Below are 22640 nucleotides of genomic sequence, written 5' to 3'. Positions count from 1 at the left end.
TCTTCTATTTTTTCTAATAGTTTTGCAGTTCTATTTTCATAATTAGCAGGTACATCCATTTGAAGTTTATTTTTTGTCATTGATATGAGAATTTTCTGAATTTCTAAGAATTTGTTGCTTTCCACATAGGCATAATGAAATACACTAACATTCATTGATTAGTTTAGAATTTCCTCAATGATTTATGAGATTATTTCTATATGAAGTCTCGTGTATCTGATCTGTTTGTAGGCTGTCGACTTTATTCCATTAATCCATTTTTTCTCATGAGAACATCACAAGTGAATTCTCCGTTTCTTGTATCTATTGACATTTCTCTCACAGTAATAGAGAGATTATTATCTCTGCAAATATGCTCTGATTTTTTAAAACGAGCTCATTTTAGTGACAATTGCCTTTAAATGGCACACATTGAAGCTCTACATTGTTTCCAGGTGACAAATACCACTATGGTTTTAAATTCCCTGTTTTCTGACATGAATTATGGTGGGGGGGGTTGTTTGTTTGTTTGTTTGTTGCCAGTACTGATTTTAAACTGAAGGCCTTGAGCTCTTACCTAGCTTGCCCCCTCCCAGTTGATATTCTATCACTAACTTAATGCATGCCTTCACTTTAGTATTTTTGCTGTTTAATTGGAGATGAAGTCTCTTTGCAGCCTGAGCTGGCTTTGAAGCGTGAACCACTGACACCCAGCTCATATATATATATATATATATATATATATATATATATATATATATATATATGTATATATATATACACATACATACATACATACACACACATATATACTTATATATACATATATATGTATATATATATGTATTTTAAAATTTATCAAGTGTTCCAGTGTTGTCTGTGTGTGTGTTGTGTGTTGTGTGTTTTGTGTGTGTTGTGTGTTGTGTGTTTTTTTTTTGTGTGTGTGTGTGTGTGTGTGTGTTTATTGTGACTGGGAATATGATTTCCATAGACCCTTTACTCATCTTTACTGCAAGTTTTGTCCTTTCCCCTTAATTATGTTCCCCTTAATTATGCTTCTTTTGATCTCTAAAGATCCTGCTAGTACTGAAGGAGTTACATATACTACCCATGTGATATGGAATTAACCCAAGTAGGCAGCTGGAGACAAACATGCAGTCACCACTTCTGACAACATAATGGGTTGTATGGAAAAGGGAGCTCTGGTAAGGTCTAAGTCCATACCCATTTCTTACTATTCTGCTTTCCCCCACCCCATTCTTTTGACTGCATATTTGGCACTGAATGCTACCTTTTTATTTTCATATTATTCTGAAGATTTAACAAGTTTATTGAGGCTTAAGTTACACATAAAATTTTACCAATGTAAATGTACAATTTGCTGATTTATAATAAATTTAATACAGCAAACATAATCTGATCTTAGAATAATTTCTTTCTCATAGAAAGCTCCTCAATAATCATTTCAAACCTCCACACACGTACATCATTTCAAACCTCCATACACATATATCTAGCCCCACATATCCACTCCTCATTTCTTGGCTCTCTAGTTGTATTTTTCTACAAATTTCATATAAAGGAGAAAATTGAGGGAAGTACCCCTCATTACCTTACTTATGTAAATAAAACCCCTCTGTACATCACTTTGACAATAAATAAATAAATAAACAAATTCATGTAGGGCTGGGAAGGTGGCTCAGTGGTAGAGTGTTTGCTTTGCATGCATGAGATCCTGGGTTTGATTCCTCAGTGACACATATGCAGTAAAAGCCAGAAGTGGCACTATGGATCAAGTGGTAGAGCGCTAACCTTGAGATGAAGACCTGAGGGGCAGCACTCAGGCCCAGAGTTCAGGCCCCATGACTGACAAAAAAATTCATATAAAATATGCAGTCACTGAGAGCTGGCTTGTATCGCTTAGCATAATGTCATTGCAGTTCATCCAATATGGTTCTATGTATCAATAATTCATTTAGTCAATTTCTTTTTATTGCTGAGTAGCATAATTGTTCTTTAGCCAATCAGGTGTTGATAGACATTTGTTTCCAGTGTTAGGCTATTATATTATAGATAATGCTGCTAGGAGCATTCCTATACTAGTTCCACATGTGAACATGTGTTTTACTCTAGAGTAGATACCTAGGAATGGAAATGCTAGATTATATGGTGATTGTGCATATATATTTTTAAAGAAGCTGTCAAGCTCTTTTCCAAAGTAGTTGGGCTATTTTATGTTTCCATCAATGATGCATGGGAGTATGAATAACTTTATTTCTTTGCATATACTTTGGTAATACAAAGTATATTTTGTATTGCATGATAAAAATTCTGTACTATATAATCGAAGGGATTGATGATACACTCTTTTGATTCATAATTTTATTATCATATTTTGATCATAGCCATTGTGGTGGGTATGAAGCAGTAACTCCTTGTGATTTTAATCTATATTTTAATTTGTATTTCCCCAATGACAAATAATATTGAGCATCTTTTCATGTGCTTATTAGACATCTGTATGTAAGTGGTTGTTAAAACCTTTCATTATTTTTGTGCCAGTCCTGGGGCTTAACCTCAGGGCCTGGGTGCTGTCCCTGAGCTTCTTTTGCTCAAATCTAGCACTTTACCACTTGAGCCACAGCTCCATTTGAGCCACAGTTCTACTTCCAGCTTTTTGGGTGTTTAATTGGAGATAAAAGTCGCATGGAATTTCCTTCCTGGGCTGGCTTCAAGCCACAATCTTCAGATAGTCTCCTGAGTAGCTAAGATTACAGGCATGAGCCACCTGTGCCTGGCTTTTTTCTCTGTTTTTATTGAGCAGTTTATTTCTTGTTATTCAGAGCAAAGTGTTCTTTGTATGTTCTCCATATAAGTTATTCATTAGACATGCATTCTAACAGTTGTTTCTTCAAGAGTGTAGCTTTATTTTTATTTGAAGTACAAAAGGTTTTAAGTTTGTCTAAGTCCAACTGTGTGTGTGTGTGTGTGTGTTTCTGAAGCAGTCTTGCTATGGTAGCCCAGGTTAGCCTAAAACTAATGATTCTCCTGTCTAAACTGTAAGAAAATGAAGAACTGGGATTTCAAATATGTACCATGCCCAGCCAATTTATTAAAAAAAATAGAACAAGACATTCATATGTTTCTTAGGCTAACAAACCTTTTCCTAAGATCACAAAGATTCCCCACACCCAAATGTGTAGCATTAGGGCCAACATTTAAATATCTGATCTATTTTGAATCAAGTTTTATGTAGTATGGCTTCCTCTGTGCCTATGTGTAGCTTTTGAGATATCTCCAAAGTGGAGTTGCCCATCTCAGCCCTTGTATGGCTCTATTGTTTCTAGGTTCTCCATTACATTTTTTGTTTGATTTTCATTCACTCCAACTAGTACTCCAGTATTAGCTTGGAAAGCTGTGGATGTTTATTTGTTATACCTGTGTTTTTGCAGCAAACTTGCTAGTGTTGATGGCTACCTCTGGGTATAAAACTCAGTTCTTATCAATGAAGCAAGGGAGAAAGTATGTGACCAACCCAGGAGCAAGAGCCCCAGGACCCCACCGTTCTTACTCAAAGCTCAAGTCATTTCTCAAAATTAAATGCTTCTCAATTTGTTTTCTACCTTCGGCCAATTACAAAATCCTAAAGTAGTTGTTTTTTTTTTGACACTTTTGTTTGGTTTTATGCGTGTTCTTTGCTGGGAGGATTCACCAAGGTCTTTATGTGACCTGCAATCTTTCCACTGTTTACCTTCTAGAGATCCCCTAAAAGTTTCCCTTTCAAATTTCACCTATGCTTTCTGGCACCAGAAATACCAGACAGACCTGGATTTCATTCCCTGGCCTCCAGGTTTCTCTTGGCCAAGCAATTCATTCTTATGGATAGAACAGCTACCCTATTTGACTTTTCTTAGCTGCATTGTGGAGCCTGAAAGTTTCCTTCTAACAGAGTGAGTGAAAATTTCCCTATTTAGAGCCATTTTATATGGGAATTAGTGAGTGTGTGTGTGTGTGTGTGTGTGTGTGTGAGAGAGAGAGAGAGAGAGAGAGAGAGAGAGAGAGAGAGAGAGAGAGAGAGAGAGAGAGAGAGAGAGAGAGAGAGAGAGAGAGAGAGAGAGAGAGAGAGGCATATCAAATCAGGGCCTGAGTGCTGTCTCACAGCTGTTTTGCTCAAGACTGGTTCTGTACTACTTGAGTCACAGCTCTACTTCTAGCTTCTTGGAGGTAAGAAGTTCTAGAATTTGTCTGCCTGAGCTGGTTTTAAAACTTGATTCTCAGATCTCAGCATCTTGAGTAGCTAGGATTATAAGCATAAAACTAGCTAATGGGATTATTTATAGTCATGCAGAAGTGTCAGTCAGTGATGAAACTGCGTAGTATGAAGATGGCCCATTAAACAAAAATGGATCTAAGAATTCCTATTTCCTAATGATGCCATGATCATCATCATACTGCTATATCAAAACACATTACTAACCCCCCAACAACAAATCCTCAAAGAAACAACTGCCCAATAAATAAGTGGGCGAAAGACTTAAAGAGAAACTTCTCTGAAGAAGAAGGATGGCCAATAGACACATGAAGAAATGTTCAACATCCCTAGCCATAAAAGAAATGCAAATCAAAACAACATTGAGATACCACCTCACTCCAGTTAGAACGGCAAAAATCAAGAACTCTAACAACAACAGATGCTGGAGGGGATGTGGACAGAAAGGAACCTTACTGCATTGTTGGTGGGAATGTAAACTTGTTCAACCACTTTGGAAAGCAGTATGGAGGTTCCTCAAAAGACTTCACATAGAACTACCCTATGACCCAGCAATCCCACTTTTGGGCATTTACCCAAATGTTTACAAACAAGACCACACTAAAGCTACCAGCACCACTATGTTTATTGCAGCACTATTTACTATAGCTAAGATATGGAACCAACCCAGATGCCCCTCAGTAGATGAATGGATCAAGAAAATGTGGTATATATACACAATGGAATTCTATGCCTCCATCAGGAAGAATGACATTGCCCCATTTGTTAGGAAATGGAAAAACTTGGAAAAAATTATATTAAGTGAAGTAAGCCAGGCCCAAAGAAACATAGGTCCCATGGTTTCCCTTATTTGTAATATCTAGTATATGTATGAGTCAAGCGGAAAAGGTCAGATAATATGATGTCAGGAAAATGAACCCTTAGATATGTATTTTAAGGTTTTTTTCTTTCATGCATGTGTTTCTAACGCATTTATAAGATTATCTCTTTGTTGCTTTGTATGTCCCTCCCCCACAGTATAACCCCTGCTTTCACTATATTTGATGTCAGTATAACTTGTGGAGGAGATGGGGAAAAACCAGTTGTTTAAGGACCTGTTGCAACAATGAGAAGTACAAGTTGTCATGTCCAAAACGAGCTTTACAATGTTGGTGCGGGGGTGGGGGCGGGGGGAAGGAAGGGGGGGAAGGAGAAGGATTGGGATTGGGGGGGGAGGGGGGAGGCTGGGAAGGGATGTGAAGGGTAAACAAAGGAGGAGGCTGCAATGCTTGGTAAGAAATGTACTCATTATCCTGCCCATGTAATTGTAACCCCTCTGTACAGTATGTTCACAAATAAAATTTAAAAAAAGAAAAAAAAACACATTACTGACCTGTTTGTGGTGATGCTGGTGTAAACAAACCTATTGTGCTGCCAGCCCTGTAAAAAATAGTACACAAAATTGTGTATAGTACATAATACGTGCTAATGAAAATAGCGACCATATTACCAATTTATGTACTAAACATTGTACTGTGTTTAATCACTATTTTAGGTTGTTCTCAGCCTACTTATTAACAAGAGTAAGTAACACATGTTGTGTTTACTAAGTGTCTTTAAAACATTTTTATTTGTGATAGTGTCCCTTCTATGTTGTCCTGGCTGGTATCAAACACATGGCCTTCAGCTATGCATCCATTTCAGCCTCCTGAGTCGCTGACTACAGGTGTGCACCACTATGCCCTGCTTATTCAAGTCTTGATTGCATGAATAGAGGACATAGAGTTGTGAGCTAGCTCATGTAGGTTTATGTAAGTTCACTCTGTGATGGTCACTCAACCACAAAATCACCGAACAACATATTCTCAGAACATCTTCTCCTTGTTAGGCAATGCACAACTGCACATCTAGGTACTAAAAAAAAATCCCCAACCCTACACACATTATTTTACAGGAAGAAATTTACATTTGCCATAATTTTAGGTAAGACTGGAAATCAGGTGATACTCAGTAGGAATGCATGACGGACAAGTAGTTTGCTTGGATTACATAGAAGGCCTAAAGCCTGGGGTGGAGTAATTTACAAGCAGCTTTATAAAAATAGCACAAATTAATGTAGGGTATAAAGTCCACAGGTATAACCCTCAATCCACACAAAGCAAGAAAGTGTCCACAGAGTCTGCAAGGGTGTGCCTTGATCTGCAGGCATTCCAGGAGGAGAATATTTTCTGCTGCTATTAAAGTTGAAAGGAACTGAGATTTGAGAATTTCTCCTAAAGGTGATAGCCATAGTCACAGGAGCTACTTATAACTTGTTAGGAAGGTTTTACTAGAGACCTGTTCTTTGAATTTAAAGAAGGCAGTATTTCATGGAGATTTACAGTATGTCCTTTGGCTTCAAACATTTTTTACACCAGGAATCCAGAATCTTCTGCCCATACTACTCTTACAGACTTGATATGCTTTGTGCAAAGAATCTGATAATCACTTTCACAGAGATCTAGTTTCACCTACAATTCACAGGTAAGGGAAACATTAAGTTTGACCACTAGAAATTCCAAGGGTCAGAAGAATATAGAGATTTCTGTTTAGGGAGGGTGGAGATAGTCCCTGGAGTGAACACCAGACAGTGGAGAATCTACTTAATTCCCACGGGAAATTACCAGAATCTACCAAGGTTCTATTGAGATCAGGAGGAAGATTTGTCTGGGCATGCTTGAGGTGACTGGATAAGTCAAAGGTAACTAAAGCCTGCCATACAATGGTTGCAATGGGAGTGGAAAGTAGGAGAACTTGTGGAAGAAAGAAAGAAAGAAAGAAAGAAAGAAAGAAAGAAAGAAAGAAAGAAAGAAAGAAAGAAAGAAAGAAAGAAAGAAAGAAAGAAAGAAAGGAAGGAACGAAGGATGGAAGGAAGGAAGGAAGGAAGGAAGAAAGGAAGGAAGGAAGAAAGGAAGGAAGGAAGAAAGGAAGGAAGAAAGGAAGGAAGAGATTGAGAGAGAGAAAGAAAAAGAAAGAAAGGAGGGAGGGAGGGAGGGAAAGAAAGAGAGAAAGAGAGAGAGAAAGAGAAAAAGAGAGAAAGAAAAGAAAAGGAAAAGGGAAGGAAGGAAGAAAGGAAGGAAGAAAGGACAGATTGAGACAGGAGGGATGTAAGAAAAAAAAGACTATGATGAAACTTACAAACCTTTATGTAAACCCCCATTAAACTAATCTTGACAATTTTTCAGATCAGTTTGAACCCTTTGAGATGGGTCATGTGGCTGGCAGTACTCATTCATAGGAGCACAGGAAATCTTTAATTCAAACAAGTATGCACTGAACACTTAGAACCTTTGAATCTTTTCAGCATTTTACTAAATTCCATTAATACCACACTCAAGAAGTTCTCTTTGTCTTTTTGACATCAGCATTTAAAGGAATTCTAAAATGTATTATGAATATAATGTACTTCCTTTCCTACCTCTTGAGACACCCATTTTTTTTCATTCTGAGTTTACTACACATTTTTTAATGTGGTGCTCCTTATTGCTTTGGAAATCTCTTACTAAATCAAGGCTGTATCTTATAATCAATGAGGTCTTAGAACACAAGAGATAGCAAAAGAGTTAAAAGCATGAAATTTCAGTCAGATAGAACTAAATTTAATTTCTCACTTTAGCAACTGCTGGTTCTACTATCATGGCCCCATACTGTTTTTTTTTTTTTTTTGGTTTTGTTTTTGTCAGTCATGGGGCTTGAACTCTGGGCCTGGGTGCTGTCCCTCAGCTTTTCAGCTCAGGGCAAATGCTCTACCACTTGAGCCACAGCGTCACTTCTGGTTTTCTCATAGTTTATTGGAGATAAGAGTTTCACAGACTTTCCTGCCTGGGCTGGCTTTGAACCATGATCCTCAGATTTCAGCCTTCTGGGTAGCTAGGATTACAGGTGTGAGCCACCAGTGCCATGCTCATACTGCTTTTTTTTTTTTTTTTTTTTTTTTAAGGCTTGGATTCCTTTTGTGCCAAATGGAGATAATACCAGCTTTGTAGGTTGTGGGGATTAAATGTGATAAAGTACACTGGATAAGAGTGAATGCACACTTTGTGTGTGTGTGTGTGTGTGTGTGTGTGTGTGTGTGTGTGTGTGTGTGTGTGTGTGTGTGTGTACTGGGGATTGAACTCAGGACCTGGGCAATATCCTTTAGCTTTTGTCACTTGAAGACTATCACTTGAGCCACACTTCAACTTCTAGCTTTTTGGTGGTTAATTGAAGATGAATCTTAGACTTTCTTGTCAGGGCTGGCTTTAAGCCATGATGCTCAGATCTCAGCTTCCTGAATAAACTAGAATAACAGGCATGAGCCCCATTGCCCAGCTGAATGCACAAGTAATATGTAACAATATATTAATTTTCATCTTTTGGCCCTTGATGACAGGCAATATCTGGTGTATTCCCAGGAAATCATGCTGAGGGGCTTTTAATGTACTCAACTCCATACCAGGCACCACAGGAAAGTTACAGGTCTCTGTCCTCTGGGAGCTTGTACCACAATTGACAATGAAGGCAAATTCAAAGAACTAGTCATAGAATATGTTTTTATAACTATTACTAATTTAGTATCTAATGATGGAAAGCAGGTTAAAGTGACCTAGCATTCTTTGAGAAAAGACACTTTGAGTCATCAGAATAAAATGGATTCTACAGTCCAATCAGGGTTCAAATACATATTCTATCATTTGCTAGCTATGTAATTTAGGAAAAATGTTCTAGCTTCCCCAAGCCTCCACTGTCTAGATAAAATGGGACCACTATACTTATGTTGTCCTAGGAAGTAGAAAAGTCTACTGTCTCTAGCTGGTGAACAGTGATAATTTCATATATCTATGTTTTCCTGACAGCACAACATCTAGCTCAGCAATCTGTACAGAAATATGTAATCAGCAAATGTTTACTGAGCTGCAAAATTAGCATTTGTTCTATATTTTCTTCTTCAGGCTGTGTTGTTGACTGTTCTCCTGTGGAGTCTTGTAGTGATCATCCAGGTGAAATAAATTGGTGAACAATTTGTAGACTATCATATTTTCAAAATCCATCTATGATCTGGAAGAGATTCATGAATTCAAATTAACTGAAAGGTCATTGTTTTTTCTTGCTGATGAATATTCTAGCAGACAATTCTAACAGGAAAAGGTGGAAATTTCCTCCTTGATCTTTAGTAGGTTATCTTTTTCCAACTAATTCACACAGGAAAGGTTTTTGTTTTTTGCTTTCTATCTTAGATATTCTGGAGAAAACCATCAATTACAAAGTTAATCAGTGAGTTTTCCTTTACACAGATCACTTTCTACTTACTCTGTCATGAAAACATTTGACAAGTCAAGAAAAGCCTCATTGTGAAATAAAAAATGACCTAGGCTTAATGGTGCAATGAGAAGATGTAAGAGGGTTTTTTTCAACACAATCTCACAAAACATAATGCCCAACTACAAACAAGGAACTATGGTTGAAGTCATAGGGCAAAAGAAGACACACAAGATCCAGTCTATATTTTGAGTGTTTTATTGTACCAGGAGAGAGGCACAAAAAGAGCTCTAACATTAGGCAAAGTATCAGGTAGCTTAAGAAAGGTACAATATGCATTGGGAATAGGAATATTAGAAACATGAGTGACTGTTGGAGAAGTTAGGAAATCTTCCTGATGGAGGCTGAGATCTTCTAAAGTTCTGTTGGCTATTGAAGGTAGCAGGTCACATCTAAATCTTTTATATCTACTTTCCATGGAATTATTTCCACTTCACTGACTATGCAACCAAAGTTGATTCCTAGCTCTAACATAACTTCAGCAAATCCCACTTTCTCTTAAGCCTCCCTTTTTCCTACAGAACACTGGAACTCTTTAATAGGCCAGCTGTAAATATACCAGCCTACTTGGTTCTTTTTTTTTTCTTTTTCTTTTGCTGGTCCTGAGGCTTGACTCAGGGCCTGGACACTGTCCCTGAACGTCTTTGGGCTAAAGATAGTGCTCTACCACTTTGACTCACAGAACTACTTCTGGCTTTTTATGAGTAGTTTATTTAAGGTAAAAGTCTCATGGACTTTCTTGCATAGGCTGGCTTGAAACTTCAATCCTCAGACTTCAGCCTCCTGAGTAGCGAGGGTTACAGGAGTGAGCCACCAGCACCAGGTGCCTACTTCAATCTTGATGAAAGGTATATTCTGTAATGTGGTACTGATATCTTCTATGGATATTGTGGTATGTTTCAGCTTTCTATTCCTGACAGCCTCATAAAAATAACTTATTTGTTAACAAAACCCATTTCTAAAAGAAAGCCCAAATACATGTTGCTTTAAAATATGAATATGTATGAAATATGGAAAGCACACATTTATAAAAGCTGCATTTTAAATGTTCCTTTGGGGAAATTTTTCTGGGAAGTAGGTAAGTTAAGGCCTCTTAAAACTAAATATGTAATGACTTTTGGATTGAAGACCCTTCTTCATCTTCAACTTCATCATCTTCATTTCTCAGTAAATCTCTTCCTGGTAGGCATAAACAGCCATAATTAGGGTCATTGGTCTCAATTTTTTCTGCTGATTTGTTGTGGATAAATGCTTCTCAAAACCTTTGAAAAGAAAATGTTAGTGGGAGGCAGTTTCCATGGTGACTTCAGAGTTTGTATTGTTGTTTTTAGATATTATAAATATGGGAATTGCTTTTCCTTGTGGCTGTGCACATTTTAGTGGTGGTACAAAATGTCAGAGGGCAGAAGGTGAGGAGGGTGTGACCAGCTTAATGGTCTAGGTGTTCATTTAGTACCTTGTGTCTTTCAAATTCTTGTATTTAACCATACAGTTGATGCTGAATCTATTCTTGAGTGCTAGGCAACGCAGATACCCAGACAAGGATACCAGAGAGAAAGGGAGGTAGAATAGGGGGAGGGGCTTTTTATCATAAATGATTGGATGTTAATGGAGAGTCTCAATAAAAAAAAGAAAATGTATTACTTGTTTTCCAGATAAATACACTCCCTCTCTAAATAAAACTTATGGGTTTGTTTGGGTTTTTCAGACAGAGTCTCACTATGTAGCCCAAGCTGGTCCTGAATTTGCCATGCAGTTCAGAAAACTAATATTTTTATTAGTGTACATTATTATACAGGGGCTGAGATTTCATGATGACATTTCCACACATGTAAATGGTATATCCTGTTGTCATCCTTTCTGGAATTCGTTTTCCTCCCCACAACCCCTTCTAACGTAATTTTTTATTAATATATTTTATTGTGAAGATACTGTACAGAAGGGTTACAGTTACATGAGTAAGGTAATGAATCCATTTCCTATCAAGCATTGTTAAACCCTCCTTTGTTTTTCCCCTACAGTCTCTTCCCTCCTCACTTCACCAACTCCTCTATCCATCCCCGTCCCCCTAAATTGTAAAGTTCATTTTCAACATAGTGTCTTGACATCTCATTGCTACAATGGGTCAACCTGCATCCTTATTTCAGCATTTTGTTATTTCCCTTCCCCTCCCCAAATTAGAAAAAATGTATAGACAAGATACAGGGCACCAGAATCAAATACAGTGCAAACAGGGATTATACCATGGAGGTAGAACATACAAAAGAAACAAAGAAATCACATAGCACATTATACGTACATTAAAAACAACAGCAAGAAAGATAAAACCTCTTGTGTCCATATCTTGGGGTTCATTTCGCTTAGCATCATCTAATATGGTCATATATACATACCTTTTGAACTTTTCTGCTTATCCTAGACATTTACTAGTTATTGCAAATAAGGGAGAAACCAGGGGAGCTCTATATGGAGTCTTTTGAGGAACCTCCATACTGCTTTCCAAAGTGGTTGAACACGTCTACACTCCCACCAACAATGCAGTAGGGTTCCCTTCTGGCTACATCCCCTCTAGCATCTGTTGTTATTAGAGTTCTTGATTATAGCCATTCTAACTGGAGTGAGGTGGAATCTCAATGTTGTTTTGATTTGCATTTCTTTTATGGCTAGAGAAGTTGTGCATTTCTTCATGTGTATATTGACCATTCTTATTTCCTCTTTGAGAAGTCTCTAGGGCTTTAGCTCACTTATTAATTGGGCAGTTATTTCTTTGAGGATTTGTTGTTGGGGGACTTAATTTTTTGAGTTCTAAGTATATTTTAGATATGAGGCCCTTGTCCATTGTATAGCTAGTGAAAATCTGTGGGCTTTCTATTGATCTTGCTAGCTATGTCCTTTGCCATGCAGAAGCTCTGCAGTTTCATGCAAACCCATTTGTCCAACCTTTCTTTGATTTGTTGTGTTTCTGGGTCTTTATTATGAAAATTTTGGCCTCTGCCAAGGAGCCCTAGAGTTTCTCCTATTTCTTCCTGTAATATTTTCGGGGTGTCTGCTTTTATTTCGAGGTCTTTGATCCATTTGGAGTTGATTCTGGTGCAAGGTAATATATAAGGATCTAACTTTAGTTTTCTACAGGTGTTTAACCGATTTTGCCAGCACCGGTCTAAAACAATTTTAGCAGATTGTCCAGAATACTATTTCAATGATTAGTGTAAGAAGAACAAAAGAGCCATTGTATCCTTCAAAATCAAAACTAGTTGGGTACCAGTGGCACTCTACTCAAGAAGCTGAGAATGGAAGATCAAAGTTCAAAGTTAGCTCAGGTAGGAAAATCTTTGAGACTCTTTTTATTTTTATTTATTTATTTTTATTGTGAAAATGCTGTACAGAGGGGTTACAATTACATGGGCAAAATAATAAAAGTCAGAAGTGGACTTGTGGCTCAAGTGGTAGAGCAAAAATTCTTAGTACAATGCCCAGATCCTGAGTTCAAATCCCAAGATCTTCACACACACACACACACACACACACACACACACACACACACACACACACACACACACACACACACACAAACAAACAATTCAGATTACTTTTCTTTACCATTGTGATGGAAATATTTATAAAACATAAAGAGAATGAGAGACTACATGTTATATGATATCTGTGATGACTTCACTTACATTATAACAGGAAATTCCAGATATCATCCCCTTTACGGAATTTCAATCTATTTTATTACCTTCAAGTATCCTCTGTTAAGTTAACCTTTTCCAAAGAGGTCTGGCCTTTGTCTCTGACTCCAGAGACTCTCCATGCCCTTATAATATCCTGCCCAATAAACATGTCTATTTATCTAGGGGTTGTGGGGCCACATAAAGTAGTTTAATAATGTAATTTATGCTGGTGGTTTTGAGCCATTTGACCTCTAGAAAGATTAGAGCCTGAGATTAGCCTTGTGAGTATATAATGAGACTTGTGTGATTGAACACCAATAAAAACTCTGAACACTAAAATCCTTGGTTGGTGATTCTCTGTATGTACTGCCTCACAATTTTGTCAGGAATGTTAGGGCCATCTAAGATGCCGCTGGGAGAGGATGAGTAGAAGCCTTACATATGGCATTTTCCAGGTTCTGCCTCATGAATTTCTTCCCTTGACTGATTTTTAATCTAGATCCTTTCACTAAAATTAGTCATAAATATAACAGCTTTTAGTTAGGTCTGAGTCTTACTAACTATTGAATCCAAGGGTGGCTTTAGGGACCTCAAACTTGCAATTGCTATCAAAAATGTGAAAGGTCTGAGGAACTGTTCCCTGGTTTTGCTCAACTTAAGCTAAACTAGAATACGAAAACATGGAGAAATTGATGATGTTATCTACTGTTACAAATTGGGTTTCCTAGGCAACCGATTTTGAGATTCTGAGGTCTCCATGCAAGTATGTTGGGAAATGCTGTTGGAACAATCCTTGTGAGAAAGTAAGAGAGGTGAGATTGGACAGGGCAAGAAGTAGAACTGTCAGTCAGTCATAACAGGAGGTTGAAGCCATTCCCACAGGCAACTCTGGAGCTAGGATGGCCCTTTAGAGTTGTCAGGAATTGGGGTAGATCCACTGGACCTTTATATGAGCCCTTTCCAGTCTCTTCATACCCAACCAATCACTGGATGTGGGTTATGCCCAGGGACCCGATGATTTTGGGGGAAGCAACAGCCAGCAGCTAGAGTAAGTGCCTGGGGTGGGACTCAGCTGTGAGTCAGCAGTTGCCAACACTCATAGTGGCTGGGGAAATTAGTGCTTTGGGCACAAAGAGAGGAGCTGGATGTTGCACCAGATTCTCTACTGCACTTCCCTTTTTAATTTCCTCTGGGTTTTCCTGAGTGTCTGGCAGAGCCGGAGCCAATTGGCTCTTCCTCTGTGAGATGAAGGTCATAAAACATGGTATATGTAAGTATCTTATTTGGAAGACCTCATGTAAAATTATATGTCCCTACAAAACGAAATACTTGAGCAACGATGGTTTCAATTTGCCAGTCTATCTTTAACTGATAACAAAAAAGAGAAAATGATGGAAGTTGCAGGAGCTAGGACAGAGAAACAAAGGGAAAGTGATAAGCACAAATTCTAGTTGAAACAGTCTCAAATGAATATAAGACATCTCTGAAATTGTCATGTGTGTTTATGGAGGAAGGAGATCAGAATTTTAGAAAAGTTCAAGGACAGCAGATGCTTTCCATGCTCTGCCCATATTGTTTCTATCTCTGGGAAGTTTCTTTCTTATGGTTTCCCCTGTCTCTTCAGCCTGAGGGTGTTCTCTCACGCTCCGTTTTTTTGTTTTTGTTTTGTTTTGTTTTGTTTTGTTTTGTTTTAGTCAGGAAGGGTAGGGATTATGCTAGAGTTTGAACTCAGAGCTTTGTGCTTTCTAGAGAGGTTCTCTTTGGTTGAGCCACACCTCCGGGTTTTAGCTTATTTTTTGTATTGGAACTTATGCTAACTGTTTCTTTTGTTGGCCTTGTACCATGATTCTGTTATCTCTACTCCTTAGTAGCTAAGATTACAGGTGTGAGCTGCCATGACTGGCTATTCTGACTACTTTGACCAGCACAAAAGAAGTACAGAAGTAATGCAGAATTTGTGCCTTAGAAATGTCCCCTAGTCAATATGGGATAGAAGTGGTTGATGCATATTTCAGTTCCCTTGACTTTCCCAGTGGCATTTTTGCAGGGTGTTTCAAACCTACACTGTCCAATATAACAATCATTAACAACTTTGCTACTGAATATGTAAACTATAGTTAGTTAGATTTAAGATATGCTATAAGGATAAAATACATACCAGATTTCGAAGCCCTAGCATGAAAAAAGAACATAAAATATCATGTTATTTTTAAATTGATTGCAGGTTGAAATGATAGTATATAGGAACTACTGTGATAAATGCAATACTATCAATTTCATCCATTCCTTTGTATTTTAAAATGTGGCCAGAACAATTTTAACTAGAGAAATTAAAATTGTCTAATAACTTGCATTTTACATTTGTTGGGGAATATTTTTCTTTAAAAAATGAGTAGTGTAAACTTTGGAGGTTGGTAAGGGGAAACAAAGGAGGAGGCAACAATGCTTGATAAGAAATATACTCATTTCCTTGCCCATGTAATTGTAACCCCTCTGCACGGTATTTTCACAATAAAAATGATTAGTGTATATTCATTGCACAAAAAGGTTTCATTGAGATATCTCCACATATGCATATATACTTTTTGTCAAGTTTATGTACAGAGGGGTTACATTACATAAGTAAAGTAATAAGTACCTTTCTTGTTAAACTTGTTACCCTTTCCTTAATCCTCTCCTCAATCGCTGGTTCCCTACCACCCCAAATAGCCCCTCTGTTACATTATGTCATTTTCTCACTTATAAGGAAAAGCCATGCAATATTTCAATTTCTCAGCCTATTTATTTTGCTTCACATAGTTATCTCCAGTTCCATCTACTGTCCAGTAAATTATATAATTCCATTCTTCTTTATGGCTAAATAATACTCTATTGTGGACAGCACTTTTCTAAATAGTTTCTTGGAAAATTCCTATGTATTTCCATGCATTAACAAATCTGGCTTTCTTCCCTGCCTCACTTCCTTACGTTCTCATTATACTTCCTGAGGTTGCCTATTTTAGCCTTAATCTAGAAGATTATTGATTTTATTAGATTTATAGTCCTTTGTTTTGTTGTTTTGTTTATAGTCCTCCCTTGTTTTCTCTTCCAATGAAAAACATCTTTTGACTCACTACCATACATACAATAAGCTCAGAGACACCTCCCAGGCCCAGAGTATAAGCCCAAGACTGGCAGAAAAATGTGGTAAAAATGCTGCTGATCATATAATTCTAAAATCTACATGCTGAACTGAAGTAGGCAGAAATTGTGTGGAAGCTTCATTATTAGACAAACCCTTGAATTGCCCAGGAAGCTATGATATGTTGAGAGCCCATGTGCACACAAGTGTATTGGTATAAATAGTGACAATATTATTTGCTCCTCTCTCCTCTCTTTCTCTTCCCTTTTCCCCTCTACTCCTCTCCTCTTCATTTCTCTTCCCGAAGAAGATATGCTTATTGAAGGACCAAATTCTCTCCTATTACTTTTTTTGTTCCAGTTCTGGGGCTTAAATTCAGGGCCTGGGTGTTATCTCTGAACTATTTTGCTCAAGGCTAGAACTCTATCACTTGAGTCACAGACACTTCTGGCTTTTTTGGTGGTTAATTGGAGACTAAACTTTCATAAACTTTCCTGCCCAGGCTGGCTTTGATCTGAGATCCTCAGATCTGAGCCTCCTGAGTAGCTAGGATTATAGATGTGAGCCACTGGCTCCAAGCTCCCATTATCTTTTGTACTATCATTCTCATGCTATTTAGATGGTATAAACATTCACGCATTGTCTTTGATTTTTCTTTACTCAGTTATTTTTTGGAGCAATTAACAGTAAGAATGGAAAGAAATTATATTCTAATTATTTTAGTTCCTGTGTTTTCTATGGAGAACAAAATCACTGTGTAGATTAATTTCTTTTCTTAAATTCAATTTTATGTCAGATATATTCTATTTTCATTATTTTTTGGTAGAGTAGGTCTTTTCATAATAAGTTCATTTAGATTTTGCTTCTTATTCCCAGTACTGGATTGAATTCAGGGCCTCATGCATGCTAGGCAAGTGTTTTACCATTTCAGTTATGCTCCTAGTCCTCTTCCCTGCTTTTTTTTTTTTTTTTTTTTGCCTTTTTCTGACTTCATTAGAGCAAGCTTTGAATTCATAATCCTGCCTCTGCCTCCCAAGTAACTAGCATCACAGGCATTCATCACATGCTTAGAAAGATTTTATTTCATTTCTGAAGGACATTTCTGCTGAGTGGAGAATTGGCCCTGAACAGCATCACTCAACATATTTTCTTGTTTGTTGGGGTTCTCCGAGTTCCATGAATCTATGTTTTGTATGTTATTAATTTTATAAAATTCTTAGTCATAATTTCTTCTCACTTCTCTTTTGAGAATATAATTATGCATTTGATAAAATATACTACATAACTGAGTCTTCTATTCTGCTTTTTTCTCATTTTCCTCCTTGTATTTTAGTATAATTTCTTTTTTCTTTTTGTAAGTTATTTTATTGTAAAGGTGATGTACAGAGAAGTTACAGTTACATAAATAAAATAATGAATATATGTTCTGTGGAATAGTGTTACCCCCTCCCTCATTTTCTCCCACTTTCCCATTCCCCCCTCCACTCACCTTCTCCTGAGTTGTAAAGTTCATTTTCACATAGTGTCTTGTGAGTATTGCTGTTGCATGGGTTCACCCTTTGTCCTTTTTGTCTCACCATTTCTGTGGTTCCCCTTCCCTTCCCCAGATCAGATAAACTTATATACAAGACAAGGGGTACAGAAATAAAAAATATTGACAACAAGAAGTAAACCAAAGAAAAAAAATGAAAGAACAAAGAAATAATTGCCTAACATATACTTAAAAAAGTCTTGTTTCCATATCTTGTAGTTCACTTTGATTATCATCATTTTATATGGTCATATGTACATAGGTATTGAGCAATTGTGATCCTCTGCTAGAACTATCTTACACATATACTAGTTATTACAAATGAGGTTTTACTCTTGTTTCCATATCTTGGAGCTTATTTCGATTAGCATCATTTTATGTGGTCATATAGCTATTGTGATCCTCTGCTAGCACTAATCTAGACATATACTAAACATAGAGCTCCCCTATGACCCAGCAATTCCACCCCTGGGCATTTACCTGTTGCAGCATTATTTACCACAACTAAGATATGGAATCAGCCCAGATGCCCCTCAGTAGACAAATGGATGGAGAAAATGTGGTATATATGCACAACGGAATTCCATGCTTCCATCCAAAAGAATGGCATCTCTCCATTGGTAAGGAAATGGAAAGTCTTGGAAAAAATCATATTAATTGAAATAAACTAGACCCAAAAAACCCAGGCTCCATAGTTTCCCTTATTTCAGTGTAATCCTATTGATCTATATTCAAATTCACTGATTCTTTCTTTGGCTATGTTAATTCTACTAATGAACCCAGCAAAATCATTCTTTATCTTTGTTTTTCATTTTTGGTATTGCCATCATATCATTTTTCCATAGTTTTTTTGTTATATTACCCACTGAACTATACAGGTTATCCGCTTTGTCTACTAGAATCTTTAACATATAAATCATAGTTATCTCAAAAACCCACTCAGTTACAACAGCTTAGTTTTTTTGAGTGTGGTTCTGATAATAATTCAAACTCTTGGGAATGTGGCACTTTTTGCTGCCTATTTTGCATACCTTGAAAATATTTCTTTACAGTTGTATATGTTGTCTAGAACAGAACAAACTTAAGAAAAATAGCTTTTCAGTAAGGAAATGAGTGTTTTCCTTTTTACCAGCTTTTTGTCAAGCTCTTGGCCTTCTGTTAATCCAGTTAAGAACTAGTCTTGGTTTGTGCTTCATTGGTGCAATGGTAACCATAGGAACAGTGGGCTACAGACTTAAAATTCTTGTAGAAATATCATGCTTGTAGAGTGGATGGGGAAACAACTTTTAGATTCTGAACTCAAGTTTTCTCTTTGTGTTGTTGCCCAGAAATGGATTCTGAACATTTTTGTTTCTTTCGCTATCTTTTCTTTGCAATATTTAATTCATAATTGTTAAAAGAAATTTATTAGTTCAGTAGTAGAATGTATGGTCTCTTATTTAAACTAAGGTTCAGTCTTGGGCATTATTTCAGTGGGGCTCAATACTTAATTCTGTCCTTCATTCTTGCCCTTCCCCTGGCTTCAGTTAGAGGCTCAATACTAGGAGTAAGTTTCTCTCCTTTCCCCTGTTCTTCTTACATAAATGATATCTCATCTTATTTGTTTATCAAATTTAAACTAAAAATACATTTCTAACATTCCCTTCCTTATTTCTTGCATTTGGTTCTCTGCTAATTCTTGTTAAGTTTTACTCTATAATGCCCAACAAACTGTCAGCTCCTTAAAGATAGAGATATGATTGGTTTCATTGATCCCTGTTTCACCAGGATGTACCTGGATGTCATAGTGTTCATAAACAATTCCTGAATAGATGACATTGTTGTTATATTTCCGTTATATTTCTATAGCTTTAACAGTAATACTTCACTGAATATCTTTCTCTGAAATTTGCACATGCCTCAGAATTTTTCTTTTATTACTCTCTCCTTTACTGTCTCTAACACAGTGTCTCTAGCTCCGTGTCCTCCAACTTGGTATCCCGTATTTTCTTCCCTTTACGTGAGGTATTTCAGAAGCTCAATAAATTATAGAGCTTATCATTTTGCTATACCTATTTTTTTCAGAAATAAAATATTTTAGATCCAGTTGAAATATTTCACATACCTGATGTTATTCTCCTTTTTTCCCAAAGGTGGCAACAAGAGTGAATTTATACTTTTAATGAATAGTTTATAAAATAGATAATTCTCAATGGAGTTATATTCAGATAATATCATTATAGATTGAAAATATCAGCCAGTCATGGTAAAAACATGCCTGAAATCCCAGCACTGGGGAACATGAGACAGGAGGACTGAAAGTTTGAGACCAGCCTGGGCTACATAATAAAAGCCTGTCTCAAAAAATAAAAAGAAAATATTGTAATTAAAAGTGCATTTAATACATCTAACCATCACAGCTTCTCAATACAGTACATTATATAGTAGCAGTTGCCTTCTTCTCGGGGTCACGTGGTTCACTGCAGCTTTGGCTCAGTTAGGTAAAGTTCGAAACTCATAACATGGTTTTTATTGTGTATCACTTTCATAACATCTAAAATTGAAAACATTTTAAGTCAAACCATCCTAAGTCAGAGACCAACTCTACATGAACTCATAGACATGTTTTCAAATGATACCCCGATTGACATTATCTGTGGATCCATCTAGAGCATGTTTTTTACTGCTCAACATTATATTTTGATATTTATTTATGAAAATCAATGCAATTATATTTTATTCATTTTATTGTTGTATGGTATTACTTTTTTGGGGGGGTAGTACTGCAGTTTAAATTCAGTGCCTTATACTTGCAAGGCAGGCACCTTATTCACTCTATCACTTGAGCCTTCCCAATCCTTTTTGCTCTTATTCTTCAAATAAGAATTTGTCCCTGGGCCGGTCCATACTGCAGTCTTCCTATTTACACCTGCCATGTAGCTGAGTTAACAGGCTTGCATGCTTGTGCCAGCCTATTGGTTGAGATGGAGGATCTTGTGGACTTTTTCCCCAATCTGGCTGTGAACTGTGATCCTACCATCTCAGCCTCTCGAGTAACTGGGGTTACAGACATGAGACACCACACCCAGCTTCCATGTTATTTTTTGATTACACAGTAATTTATCTGTTTACCCAATTTGTCAATGGTATGAACATCACTGAAAAACTCTTCACACATGGTTCTTTGTGCATATGTTTTAAGCTTTTCTGTAGTGTACATGCCTGTAAATAAAATTTCTGTATCGATGGGTTTTTTTTACCTGTTAAGTATGGTTAGACAGACATCTCCAAATTAAACTTTTGTGTAATTATATGAGAGTATGAAATGCCTTCTTGAACTATATCTTCAAAAAGTTAGTATCATAACATCTAAAGTGTTCAAGCTTCTATAATCTTAAAAATATTATCTTTCATGGCTGTTTTTGTCCTGGTCCTAGGGCTTGAACTCAGGGCCTGGGCACTGTTCTGTTCCTGAGCTTTTATGTTCAAGGCTAGTGTTGTACTACTCGAGTCACAACTCCAATTCTGTTTGGTCATTAATTGAAGATAAGTGTCTCACAACTTTTCAGCCAGTACCAGCTTCAAACTGCAATCCTCAGATTTCAACTTCCTGAGCAGCTAGAATTACAGGTGTGAGTCACTGGTGCCCAGTGTCTCTCATGGTTTACAATAGTCACTTTTTTATTAATAGTGAGGGTGCTCATATTTTAATATATTGGCCATTTGGTTTTCTTCATGTGTAAATCTACTGTTAATATGATTTATCCATTTTTTCAGTTGGATGGGCCAATCCTTTTATAACCCATTTAGTATTCACAGGTATATTTCTATGGTGTTGATAGTAATAATTAACTACTGTTATGTATGTCTTCTCCATATGTGCCTTGCATTTTACCTATACTTACGTCTTTTGACATGCAATGTTTTAGATATTAATGTAGATAAATTTCCCTTTTAGAACTTAAGTCCTTGGTTAATGCCCAAATAATTCTTCCATGTCCCAAGATCATGAAATCATATTTCAATTCCTGTTTTCCTAAGTTTTAAAACTTTTTCACTTTTACACATTGAATCTACTTCTAATTATTTTTATATGACTTTTTTTCTATTTCAGTATGGATAACCAAATGTCCCCATCATTCATTTCTCTCTTTCCATGCTGAACTGTAAAATATTGTTTGCCAAAGGATGTATTCTTACTCTTAGATTTTGTTCCTGGGTATTGTGTTCTGCTACATTAGACTATTTGTCCCTGGCTAAACCAATAAGAAGCAGTCTTGATTAGTATGGTTTTATTAAAAAACTCTTCACATTAGGTAGAACAAATCAGTTGAACTGATTTTTCCTCAAAATTGTCTTTTTTGGCCTTTGGCTCTTCCATGTAAATTTTCAAATCAGCCCTTCAAGTTCCATAACAATTGTGTTGAGATCATGAGTGAGATTATACTGAATATACAGAATATTTTGAAAATACCTAACTGACCTTCACAATTGAATTATCTCTTCATCATTCTCATCATTTGGATCTTTCACAAGATTTGGCAATAATCATCTTGTTGAACTTCCTTATAAATCTTAGTAATTTGGAGAGTACTTTGATTTTTCTATGCAAGATAATCACATCTGAAGGTAGGGAGATACTGATCTTTAACTTATCAATTCTTTTTTTAAATAAGATTTTTTATTGTGAAAATACTGTTCAAAGGTGTTACAGTTACATGAGCAAGGTAATGAGTACATTTCCTATTAAGTATTGTTGCCTTCTCCTTT

The sequence above is a fragment of the Dipodomys merriami genome, unplaced genomic scaffold, assembly GCF_024711535.1.
Source record: "Dipodomys merriami isolate MVZ:Mamm:240054 unplaced genomic scaffold, mDipMer1.0.p SCAF_3, whole genome shotgun sequence".
In the NCBI taxonomy this organism is placed as follows: Eukaryota; Metazoa; Chordata; class Mammalia; order Rodentia; family Heteromyidae; genus Dipodomys; species Dipodomys merriami.
The sequence above is the reverse complement of the archived record's forward strand: the minus strand, read 5'-3'. Positions refer to the sequence as shown.